Source organism: Arachis hypogaea, chromosome 12 (assembly GCF_003086295.3).
Source record: "Arachis hypogaea cultivar Tifrunner chromosome 12, arahy.Tifrunner.gnm2.J5K5, whole genome shotgun sequence".
Classification (NCBI taxonomy): Eukaryota; Viridiplantae; Streptophyta; class Magnoliopsida; order Fabales; family Fabaceae; genus Arachis; species Arachis hypogaea.
This window is the reverse complement of record NC_092047.1, coordinates 56386971-56398149: the sequence shown is the minus strand read 5'-3', so window position 1 is coordinate 56398149 and position 11179 is coordinate 56386971. Positions and strand designations below refer to the sequence as shown.

The window sequence follows — 11179 nt, the reverse complement described above, 5'->3', positions numbered from 1 at the left end:
CTTTGTCTTCTGAATCTCTGCTTTCCTCTGTCTTCTTGTTCACGCACGCACGTTCCTCCTATGGTAAGCTGTGTGTTGGTGGATCACCGTCGTCAATGGCTACCATCCGTCCTCTCAGTGAAAATAATCCAGATGCGCTGTCACCGCACGACTAATCATCTGTCGGTTCTCGATCATACCGGAATAGGAATTGCTATCCTTTTGCGTCTGTCACTACGCTCAGCACTCGCGAGTTTGAAGCTCGTCACAGTCATCCAATCCTGGAATCCTACTCGGAATACCACAGACAAGGTTTAGACTTTTCGGATTCTCAAGGATGCTGCCAATGGATTCTAGCTTATACTACGGAGATTCTGATTATGGAATCTAAGGTATACTCATTCAATCTAATGTAGAACGGAAGTGGTTGTCATGCACACGTTCATGGGTTGAGGAAGGTGATGAGTGTCATGGATCATCACCTTCTCCATAATTAAGCGCGAATGAATATCTTAGATAGGAACACGCATGTTTGAATGGAAAATAGAAGTACTTGCATTAATTCATCGAGACGCTGCAGAGCTCCTCACCCCCAACAATGGAGTTTAGAGACTCATGCCATCAAAGAGTACAAATTTCAGATCTAAAAATGTCATGAGATGCAAAATAAGTCTCTAAAAGTTGTTTAAATACTAAACTAGTAACCTAGATTTACAGAAAATGAGTAAACTATGATAGATAGTGCAGAAATCCACTTCTGGGGCCCACTTGGTGTGTGCTGGGGCTGAGACTAAAGCTTCTCACGTGTCTGGGCTGTTTTGGGCGTTCAACGCCAGGCTGTAACCTGTTTCTGGCGTTGAACTCCAACTTGTAACGTGTTTCTGGCGCTGGACGCCAGACTGCAACATGGAACTGGCGTTGAACGCCAGTTTACATCATCTATCCTTGAGCAAAGTATTGACTATTATATATTGCTGGAAAGCCCCGGATGTCTAATTTCCTACGCAATTGGAAGTGTGTCAATTGGACTCCTGTAGCTCTAGAAATTCCATTCCGAGTGCAGAGAAGTCAGGATCCAACAGCATCAGCCGTCCTTTTTTAGCCTGAATCAGATTTTTGCTCATCTCCCTCAATTTCAGCCAAAAAATACCTGAAATTACAGAAAAACACACAAACTCATAGTAAAATCCAGAAATATGAATTTTGCCTAGAAACTAATGAAAATAAACTAAAAACAAACTAAAATATACTAAAACTATATGAAATTAATCCCAAAAAGCGTATAAAATATCCGCTCATCAGTGTTGGTTATTTCATACTTAATTTTTGTGAATCCAATAGATTGCTTTGGTGCCTCTTATTGCTTGGTTATGCATTGTTGTTCATTCTAACCTTGCTATTCTTGTAACATCATACATGAATTAGTGGTTTATTCCTTTCTAACTCCGTATTCGTTTATCTTTGTGCCCCATTGCTTTCGTGTTAGGGTGGGTTAGTCCTTTTCTCATGTCTTCACTATTCTTGCATGTGTTTATCTTTATTAATTTTGATGCTTGAGTTACTCTTTTCTTGTTCTATACTTGTGTACCTCTTGACTCATGCATCAAGTGCTAGTGATATGCCTTAAAGCTTTTATTGCTTTCTCCCTTACATGTTGTAGCTACCATGTAATGGAGACACCTTATTCTTGTTTGGCTTTACTCTTTGCTAGCTACTTGATTGGTTGCATCTTATCAACCAATATTTTGTTTTGGTGTGTGTTATTCTCTCTAAGATTGTGATCTTTGTGTTGCTTGATTCTATATTTTCATTGTTTGATGTATGAATACATTTATATGATTGAGGCCTTTGTTTCACTAAGCTCACATACCCAAACGACCTTATCTTTTCATCATCCTTTGCAAACCAATGCTGAAACTATTTAACCCCAGTTATTCTCTATTTTAGCACATCACTAACTCTAAGCAGAAAATAATGAATGTCCTTAATTTGAATCCTTGGTTAGCTTAGACTAGCGAGAGTGTGCATGATTTAAGTATGGAAAAATTGGGTTTGGGAACATTTGATTTGGGAATTGGATATTTTATACTTTTTTGTGAAAATATGGAAACTTTTGGGCACACATTCATGAATTCAATACTTTAATCATTGATAAACCACTATTTTGTGGTTTATTTTGTATTGAATTGAGTGGATTTTATCCATTATTCTCACACTTATGCATATAATTCGCACGTTTTACATTTTCCTTCTTAGTTTTGTGCTATGATTGAAAACATGGTTCTTTGGACTTAAATTTGCAAATATTTAATCTTCTTTTATTACCATTGATGTCGAGATATGGTTGTTAAGTATTTTCAGGTTTTCTAGGGTAGGAATGGCTTAGAGGATGGAAAACAAGCATGCAAAAGTGGAAGGAACACAAGAAATTAAGGATTTCAAAATCTAGTAGTGATGCGCATGCATGGACGACACGTACGCGTGGCTGACGCATACGCGTGACAGAGTGTCACGTGCTGCAATAAATAGAATTCGCCGGGGGCGATTTCTGGGCTACTTTTGACCCAATTTCAGGCTTGAAAATACAGATTAGAGGCTGCAGAGTGGAGCTAGAAGAGAGAATAACTTTCACTCAGACATTTTAGGTTTTAGATGTAGAATTCTAGAGAGAGAGAGAGAGGCTCTTTCCTCTCTCTAGGTTTAGGGTTCCTTCTTTCAATTTCCCCTTAGGTTCAGATTTCAGTCTTCCTTTAATTTAGTTTTCTCTTACTTTTATTTGTTCTAGCACTTTAGTTATCTACTTCCCTTATTGATTCCTTTATTTTGCTAATTTAGTTTATGAGTTCATGTGTTACTCTCAATTTTCATTAATGCAATTTATGTTTTATGTTTCTTATTGTTCAATTGCTTAGTTATGGTTATTTATTTGGTTTGGTTAGTCTTAGAATTTCCTATGTCTTGTCAATTTTCTATGCTTTTATTTTGTGCCTTCCAAGTGTTTGATAAAATACTTGGTTGGATTTCAAATTAGATTTTTATGTTCTTGACTTGGATTGATTAATTAGAGACACTTGAGTTATCAAAAGTCTTTTGTTGGTTGGTGATTGAAGATTACCGGTTAGCTTGAACTTCACCAAAGGTAGTCTCTCACTATGAGTTGACTAGGACTTGTGAACTCAAGTTGATTGTATGCACTTGACCTTATTCCATTGGTTAGAGGTTAACTAAGTGAAGGAAATTCACATTTACTGTCACAATTGACGATGGTAATGAGGATAGGACTTCTAATTCTCTTTTCTTGCTAAGAGCTTTCTTAGTTATTAGCTTATTTTCTCACCATTTTACTTTCTTGTTCCTTATTTGAAAAACCCCAAAAATATACTTTCCTATAACCAATAACAAACTACACTTCCCTGCATTTCCTTGAGAGACGACCTGAGGTTTAAATACTTCGGTTAATTTTATTGGGTTTGCTTACGTGACAAACATTTTAAACATTGACCGAGGATAATTTGTTGGTTTAGAACTATACTTGCAACGTGACATTTTTGTGAAATTCTTTACCGACAATTTTCCTCCGTCATGTTTTTGGCGCCGTTGCCAGGGAATTGCAAATGTGTGCCTTATTACTAGTTATTGTGGATATTGTGAATATGTTTGCCTTTTTGTTTCTTTTTTAGTTGTTTCTAGTTTTAGGAGCCCACTTTCATTATTTCTTGTTAGTTTTTGTTTTTATTTTCTCTTGTTACTATGAATTCTCACCCCTTTAGCTATGAGTTTGGTTCAGATTATGTTGTAGGAAATGGAAGCTACAATGAGAACATGCATCAAGGATGGGACAATCAAAGGTGGGAGGAGCCTCAAGCTTATGGACAAACTATGCAACAACCCTCTCCAATGTACTACGAGTAAGAGCCATTCCATGATGCATACCAAGACAATGGATATGGTAGACCTCCTTGTGACTACCAACAACCACCACCATATGCCTATGAAACCCCTCTTCAACATAGCTTTGAACCACTATACTCACAAGTCTCCTACCACCAAACACCTCCATATGATCCTAACCCTTATCCACTATACCAACAACCATATGAACCATACATAAAACCACAACAATTCCAATCCAATTACTCCCAAGAACCACCACCTCAATATACACCATCTCTATATTCTTATCAAGATGAACCACCTTCCTATAACCCTTCTATCTACCCCAAGCCCCAATAGATGATTGTCTCACTTCCCTACTTCAAGGGCAAAGCGAGATGAAAAGGGCGACACTGGAATTCGCGGCTGCCTTGACCGAGTTAGTAAGTTAATTCGCTTCCCAACGGTTAGACACTCAAGGAACTCCCATGGCTACATGTGGAGAATCTAATCAAGAACGTAGCATGAAGGAGAGATTGGGAACTCTGGTGGAAAGTGAGGAATGTGACTTTGTATTGGAACAATTGGAAGAAGCCATAATTGTTGAAGAGGAAGAAGTGGTTGAAAACTTAGGAGATGCTAAACCTCCATGGGAATCTAAAGTTGTAGAGTATTCCTCCAAGAAGCTTGAAATTAATGTTGAGGAGGATAGTGCACAACCTCGAAGGCATGTTCCCTATGAAGAATTGGACGAGATAGATCAAGAGACAAGTTCCCTTGGTGATGATGATCATGAATCAAGCCATCCTAGTAATGAATTTGTATCCATAAGTGAACCCCTTGAATTTGAAGAACCTTCTCTCGATGAAATTGAAAGCAACGTTGAGGTGGAAGTCTGGTGCATGAAATTGTGATCATTAATGGCGCCAACATCATGGTACGCACAATTGTAATCTCAACTCTTTATCATAACTCTGTACAACTAACCAGCAAGTTCACTGGGTCGTCCAAGTAATAAACCTTACGTGAGTAAGGGTCGATCCCACCGAGATTGTCGGCTTGAAGCAAGCTATGGTCATCTTGTAAATCTCAGTCAGGTGGATTCAAATGGTTATGGAGGATTGATAATTAAAAGATGAATAAAACATAAAATAGGATAGAGATACTTATGTAATTCATTGGCGAGAATTTCAGATAAGCGTATGAAGATGCTTTGTTCCTCATAAACTTCTGTTTTCCTATTGCCTTCATCCAATCATTCATACCCCTTTCCATGGCAAGCTTTATGTTGGGCATCACCGTTGTCAATGGCTACTTCCCATCCTCTCAGTGAAAATGGTCCAAATGCACTGTCACCGCACGGCTAATCATCTGTCGGTTCTCGATCATGTTGGAATAGGATCCATTGATCCTTTTGCGTCTGTCACTACGCCCAACACTCGCGAGTTTGAAGCTCGTCACAATCATTCCTTCCCAGATCCTACTTGGAATACCACAGACAAGGTTTAAACTTTCCAGATCTCAGAAATGGCCGCCAGTTCATTCTATGCTGACATGGAACGCCGGTTTGGGCCATCAAATCTCGGAAAAAGTATAGACTATTATATATTTCTGGAAAGCCCAGGATGTCTACTTTTCAACACAATTGAGAGCGTGCCAATTGGGCTTCTGTAGCTCCAGAAAATCCACTTCGAGTGTAGGGAGGTTAGAATCCAACAACATCTGTAGTCCTTTTTCAGCCTCTGAATCAGATTTTTGCTCAGGTCCCTCAATTTCAGCCAGAAAATACCTGAAATAATAGAAAAACACACAAACTCATAGTAAAGTCCAGAAATGTGATTTTTATTTAAAAACTACTAAAAATATAATAAAAACTAACTAAAATATACTAAAAACATACTGAAAACAATGCCAAAAAGCGTATAAACTATCCGCTCATCACAACACCAAACTTAAATTGTTGCTTGTCCCCAAGCAACTAAAAACAAAGTAGGATAAAAAGAAGAGAATATACAATGAATTCCAAAAACATCTATGAAGATCAGTCTTAATTAGATGAGCGGGGCTATTAGCTTTTTTCTTCCGAACAGTTTTGGCATCTCACTTTATCCCTTGAAGTTCAGAATGATTGGCATCTATAGGAACTCAGAATTCAGATAGTGTTATTGATTCTCCTAGTTCAGTATGTTGATTCTTGAATACAGTCACGTTAAGAGTCTTGGCCGTGACCTTAAGCATTTTGTTTTCTAGTATTACCACCGGATACATAAATGCCACAGACACATAACTGGGTGAACCTTTTCAGATTGTGACTCAGCTTTGCTAGAATCCCCAATTAGAGGTGTCCAGAGCTCTTAAGCACACTCTTTTTGCTTTGGACCACGACTTTAACTGCTCAGTCTCAAGCTTTTCACTTGACACCTTCACGCCACAACCACATGGTTAGGGACAGCTTGGTTTAGCCGCTTAGGCTAGGATTTTATTCCTGTGGGCCCTCCTATCCACTGATGCTTAAAGCCTTGGATCCTTTTTATTTCACCCTTGCCTTTTGGTTTAAAGGACTATTGGCTTTTTCTGCTTGCTTTTTCTTTTTCTTTCTTTTTCTCTTTTTTTCTTTTTTTTCACTGCTTTTTCTTGCTTCAAGAATCAATTTTATGATTTTTTTTTCAGATTATCAATAACATTTCTCCTTTTCCATTATTCTTTCAAGAGCCAACAATTTTAACATTCATAAACAATAAATTCAAAAATATGCACTGTTCAAGCATTCGTTCAGAAAACAAAGAGTATTGCCACCACATCAAAATAATTAAACTATTTTAAAATTCAAAATTCATGTGCTTCTTGTTCTTTTGCAATTAAAACATTTTTCATTTAAGAAAGGTGATGGATTCGTAGGATGCTCATAGCTTTAAGGCATAGACACTAAAACACCAATGATAATGTAATAAAGACACAAACATAGATAAACATAAAGCATAAAAATTCAAAAAACAGAAAATAAAGAACAAGGAAATTAAAGAACGGGTCCACCTTAGTGATGGCGGCTAGTTCTTCCTCTTGAAGATCTTATGGAGTGCTTGAGCTCCTCAATGTCTCTTCCTCGCCTTTGTTGCTCCTCTCTCATGATTCTTTGATCTTCTCTAATTTCATGAAGGAGGATAGAATGCTCTTGGTGTTCCACCCTTAGTTGTCCCATATTAGAACTTAATTCTCCTAGGGAGGTGTTAATTTGCTCCCAATAATTTTGTGGAGGAAAATGCATCCCTTGAGGCATCTCAGGGATTTCATGATGAGGAATTCCTCATGCTCTTATCCATGAGTGGGATCTCTTGTTTGCTCCATCCTTTTCTTAGTGATGGGCTTGTCCTCATCAATGAGGATGTCTTCCTCTATGTCAATTCCAGCTGAATTGCAAAGGTGACAAATGAGATGAGGGAAGGCTAACCTTGACAAAGTAGAGGACTTGTCCGCCACCTTGTAGAGTTCTAGGGATATAACCTCATGAACTTCTACTTCCTCTCCAATCATGATGCTATGGATCATGATATCCCGGTCTATAGTAACTTCAGACCGGTTACTAGTGGGAATGATTGAGCGTTGGATGAACTCCAACCATCCCCTAGCCACGGGCTTGAGGTCATGCCTTCTTAGTTGAACCAGCTTCCCTCTTGAATATTTCTTCTATTGGGCGCCCTCTTCACAAATGTCTATGAGGACTTGGTCCAACCTTTGATCAAAGTTCACCCTTCTAGTGTAGGGGCGTGCACCTCCTTGCATCATGGGCAAGTTGAATGCCAACCTTACATTTTCTAGACTGAAATCTAAGTATTTCCCCCGAACCATTGTAAGCCAATTCTTTGGGTCCGGGTTCACACTTTGATCATGGTTCTTAGTGATCCATGCATTGGCATAGAACTCTTGAACCATTAAGATTTTGACTTGTTGAATGGGGTTGGTGAGAACTTCCCAACCTCTTCTTCGAATCTCATGTCGGATCTTCGGGTATTCACCCTTTTTGAGCTTGAAAGGGACCTCGGGGATCACCTTCCTCTTGGCCACAACTTCATAGAAGTGGTCTTGATGCACCCTTGAAATGAATCTCTCCATCTCCCATGACTCGGAGGTGGAAGCTTTTGCCTTCCCTTTCCTCTTTCTAGAGGTTTCTCCAGCCTTAGGTGCCATAAATGGTTATGGAAAAACAAAAAGCAACGCTTTTACCACACCAAACTTAGAAGGTTTGCTCGTCCTCAAGAAAAAGAAGAAGGAAGAGAGTAGAGGAAGAAGAAATAGAGGAGATGGAGGGGGGTTAGTGTTTCAGCCAAGGGGGAGAAGTAGTGTTTAAGATGTGTGAAAATGAAGGGGTGAAGATAGGTTTATATAGGAGTGGGGAGATGGTAAGGTTCGGCCATGTATGGGTGGATTTGGGAGGGAAAGTGGTTTAAATTTGAATGGTGAGGTAGGTGGGGTTTATGATGGATGGATGTGGATTGGTGAAGGGTTTATGGAGAAGAGGGTAAGATTTGATAGGTGAGAGGTTTTTTGGGGAAGAGGTATTGAGGTGATTGGTAAAGGGTATTTGGGGAAGAGTATTATGAAAAGATGTGAAGAAGAGAGAGAGTGAGTTGAGGTTGGTGGGGATCCTGTGGGGTCCACAGATCCTGAGGTGTCAAAGACTTCTCATCCCTGCACCAATTAGGCTTGCAAAACGCCCTTTGCTGCCAATCCTGGTGTTAAACGCCAGGTTGCTGCCCATTTCTGGCGTTTAACGCCAGCTTCTTACCCTTTTCTGGCGTTAAACACCAGTCTGGTGCCCATTTCTGGCGTTAAACGCCCTAAATGGTGCCAGATTGGGCGTTTAACGCCCATTCTGCTGCCCTTACTGGTGTTTAAACGCCAGTAGGCTTCTCCTCCAGGGTGTGCTGTTTTTCATTCTGTTTTTCAGTTTGTTTTTGCTTTGTCAATTATTTTTGTGACTTCACATGATCATCAACCTACATAAAACATAAAATAGCAATGGAAAATAGAAATTTAACATAGATAAATAAAATTGGATTGCCAAGAAGCGCTTCTTTAATGTCAGTAGCTTGACAGTGGGCTCTCATGGAGCCTCACAGATACTCAGAGGATGATGATGGCCTCTTAACACCAAACTTAGAGTTTGGTTGTGGCCTGCCAACACCAAACATAGAGTTTGAATGTGGGGGTTTTGTTTGACTCTGTATTGAGAGAAGCTTTTCATGCTTCTTCTCCATGGTTACAGAGGGAGATCCTTGAGCTTTAAACACAAGGGAGTCCTCATTCACTTGAAAGACCAATTCTCCTCTGTCAACATCAATCACAGCTTTTGCTGTGGCTAGGAAGGGTCTACCAAGGATGATGGATTCATCCATACACTTCCCAATATCTAGGATTATGAAATCAGTAGGGATGTAGAGGTGTTCAACCTTTACCAAGACATCCTCTACAAGTCCATAAGCCTGTTTCCTTGAATTGTCTGCCATCTCTAGTGAGATTCTTGCAGCTTGTACCTCAAGGATCCTTAGCTTCTCCATTACAAAGAGAGGCATGATATTTATGCTTGACCCTAGGTCACATAGAGCCTTCTCAAAGGTCATGGTGCCTATGGTACAAGGTATTGAGAACTTTCCAGGATCTCGTCTCTTCAGAGGTAATTTCTGCCTAATCAAGTCATCCAGTTCTTTGGTGAGCAAGGGGGGTTTATCCTCCCAAGTCTCATTACCAAATAGCTTGGCTTTTAGCTTCATGATTGCTCCAAGGTACTTAGCAACTTGTTCTTCAGTAGCATCTTCATCCTCTTCAGAGGAAGAATACTCATAAGAGCTCATGAATGGCAAAAGTAAATTCAATGGAATCTCTATGGTCTCAGTGTGAGCCTCAGATTCCCATGGTTCCTCATTAAGGAACTCCTTGGAGGCCAGTGGACGTCCATTGAGGTCTTCCTCAGTGGAGATCACTGCCTCTTCCTCCTCTCCAGGTTCGGCCGTGTAGGTTATGTTGATGGCCTTGCACTCTCCTTTTGGATTCTCTTCTGGATTGCTTGGAATAGTACTAGGAAGGAGTTCAGTAACTTTCTTACTCAGCTGACCTACTTGTGCCTCCAAATTTCTAATGGAGGACCTTGTTTCAGTCATGAAATTTTGAGTGATTTTAATTAAATCAGAGACTACAGTTGCTAATTCACAGTGGTTCTGCTTGGAATTCTCTGTTTGTTGCTGAGAAGATGATGGAAAAGGTTTGCCATTGCTAAACCTATTTCTTCCACCATTAATATTGTTGAAGCCTTGTTGAGGCCTCTGTTGATCCTTCCATGAGAGGTTTGGATGATTTCTCCATGAAGGATTATAGGTGTTTCCATAGGATTCTCCCATGTAATTCACCTCTTCCATTGCTGGGTTCTCAGGATCATAAGCTTCTTCTTAAGATGAAGCTTCTTTGGTACTGACTGTTGCTGCTTGCATTCTAGATAGACTCTGAGAAATCATATTGACTTGCTGAGTCAATATTTTGTTCTGAGCCAATATGGCATTCAGAGAATCAATTTCAAGAACTCCCTTCTTCTGAGGCGTCCCATTGTTCACAAGATTCCTCTCAGAGGTATACATGAATTGGTTATTTGCAACTATTTCAATGAGTTCCTGAGCTTCTGCAGGCGTCTTCTTTAGATGAAGAGATCCTCCAGCAGAGCTGTCCAATGACATCTTGGATAGTTCAGACAGACCATCATAGAAGATACCTATGATGCTCCATTTTGAAAGTATGTCAGAAGGACACCTTCTGATCAATTGCTTGTATCTTTCCCAAGCTTCATAGAGGGATTCACCTTCCTTCTGTCTGAAGGTTTGGACTTCCACTCTAAGCTTGCTCAATTTTTGAGGTGGAAAGAACTTTGCTAAGAAGGCATGGACTAGCTTTTTCCAAGAGTTTAGGCTTTCTTTAGGTTGTGAATCCAACCATGTTCTAGCTCTGTCTCTTACAGCAAAGGGAAAGAGCATAAGCGTGTAGACCTCGGGATCAACCCCATTGGTCTTGACAGTGTCACAGATTTGTAAGAGTTAAGCTAAGAACTGATGAGGATCTTCCAATGGAAGTCCATGAAACTTGCAATTCTGTTGCATCAGAGAAACTAATTGAGGCTTAAGCTCAAATTTGTTTGCTCCAATGGCAGGGATTGAGATGCTTCTCCCATTGAAGTCGGGAGTAGGTGCAGTAAAGTCACCAAGCACCTTCCTTGCATTGTTGGCATTGTTGTTGTTTTCAGCTGCCATGGCTTCTTCTTGTTTGAAAGTTTCTGTTAGGTCCTCTA

The 11179-nt window shown here is 39.8% G+C and overlaps 1 non-coding gene across 1 annotated transcript; it reads left to right on the top strand.

Annotated features, from left to right (window-relative positions):
• The first annotated feature begins 10632 nt into the window (after positions 1-10632).
• On the top strand, positions 10633-10736 carry LOC112731608 (small nucleolar RNA R71). Its single transcript, XR_003167380.1, has one exon. It is a non-coding gene; the product is annotated as a small nucleolar RNA R71 (small nucleolar RNA).
• Positions 10737-11179: the final 443 nt, after the last annotated feature.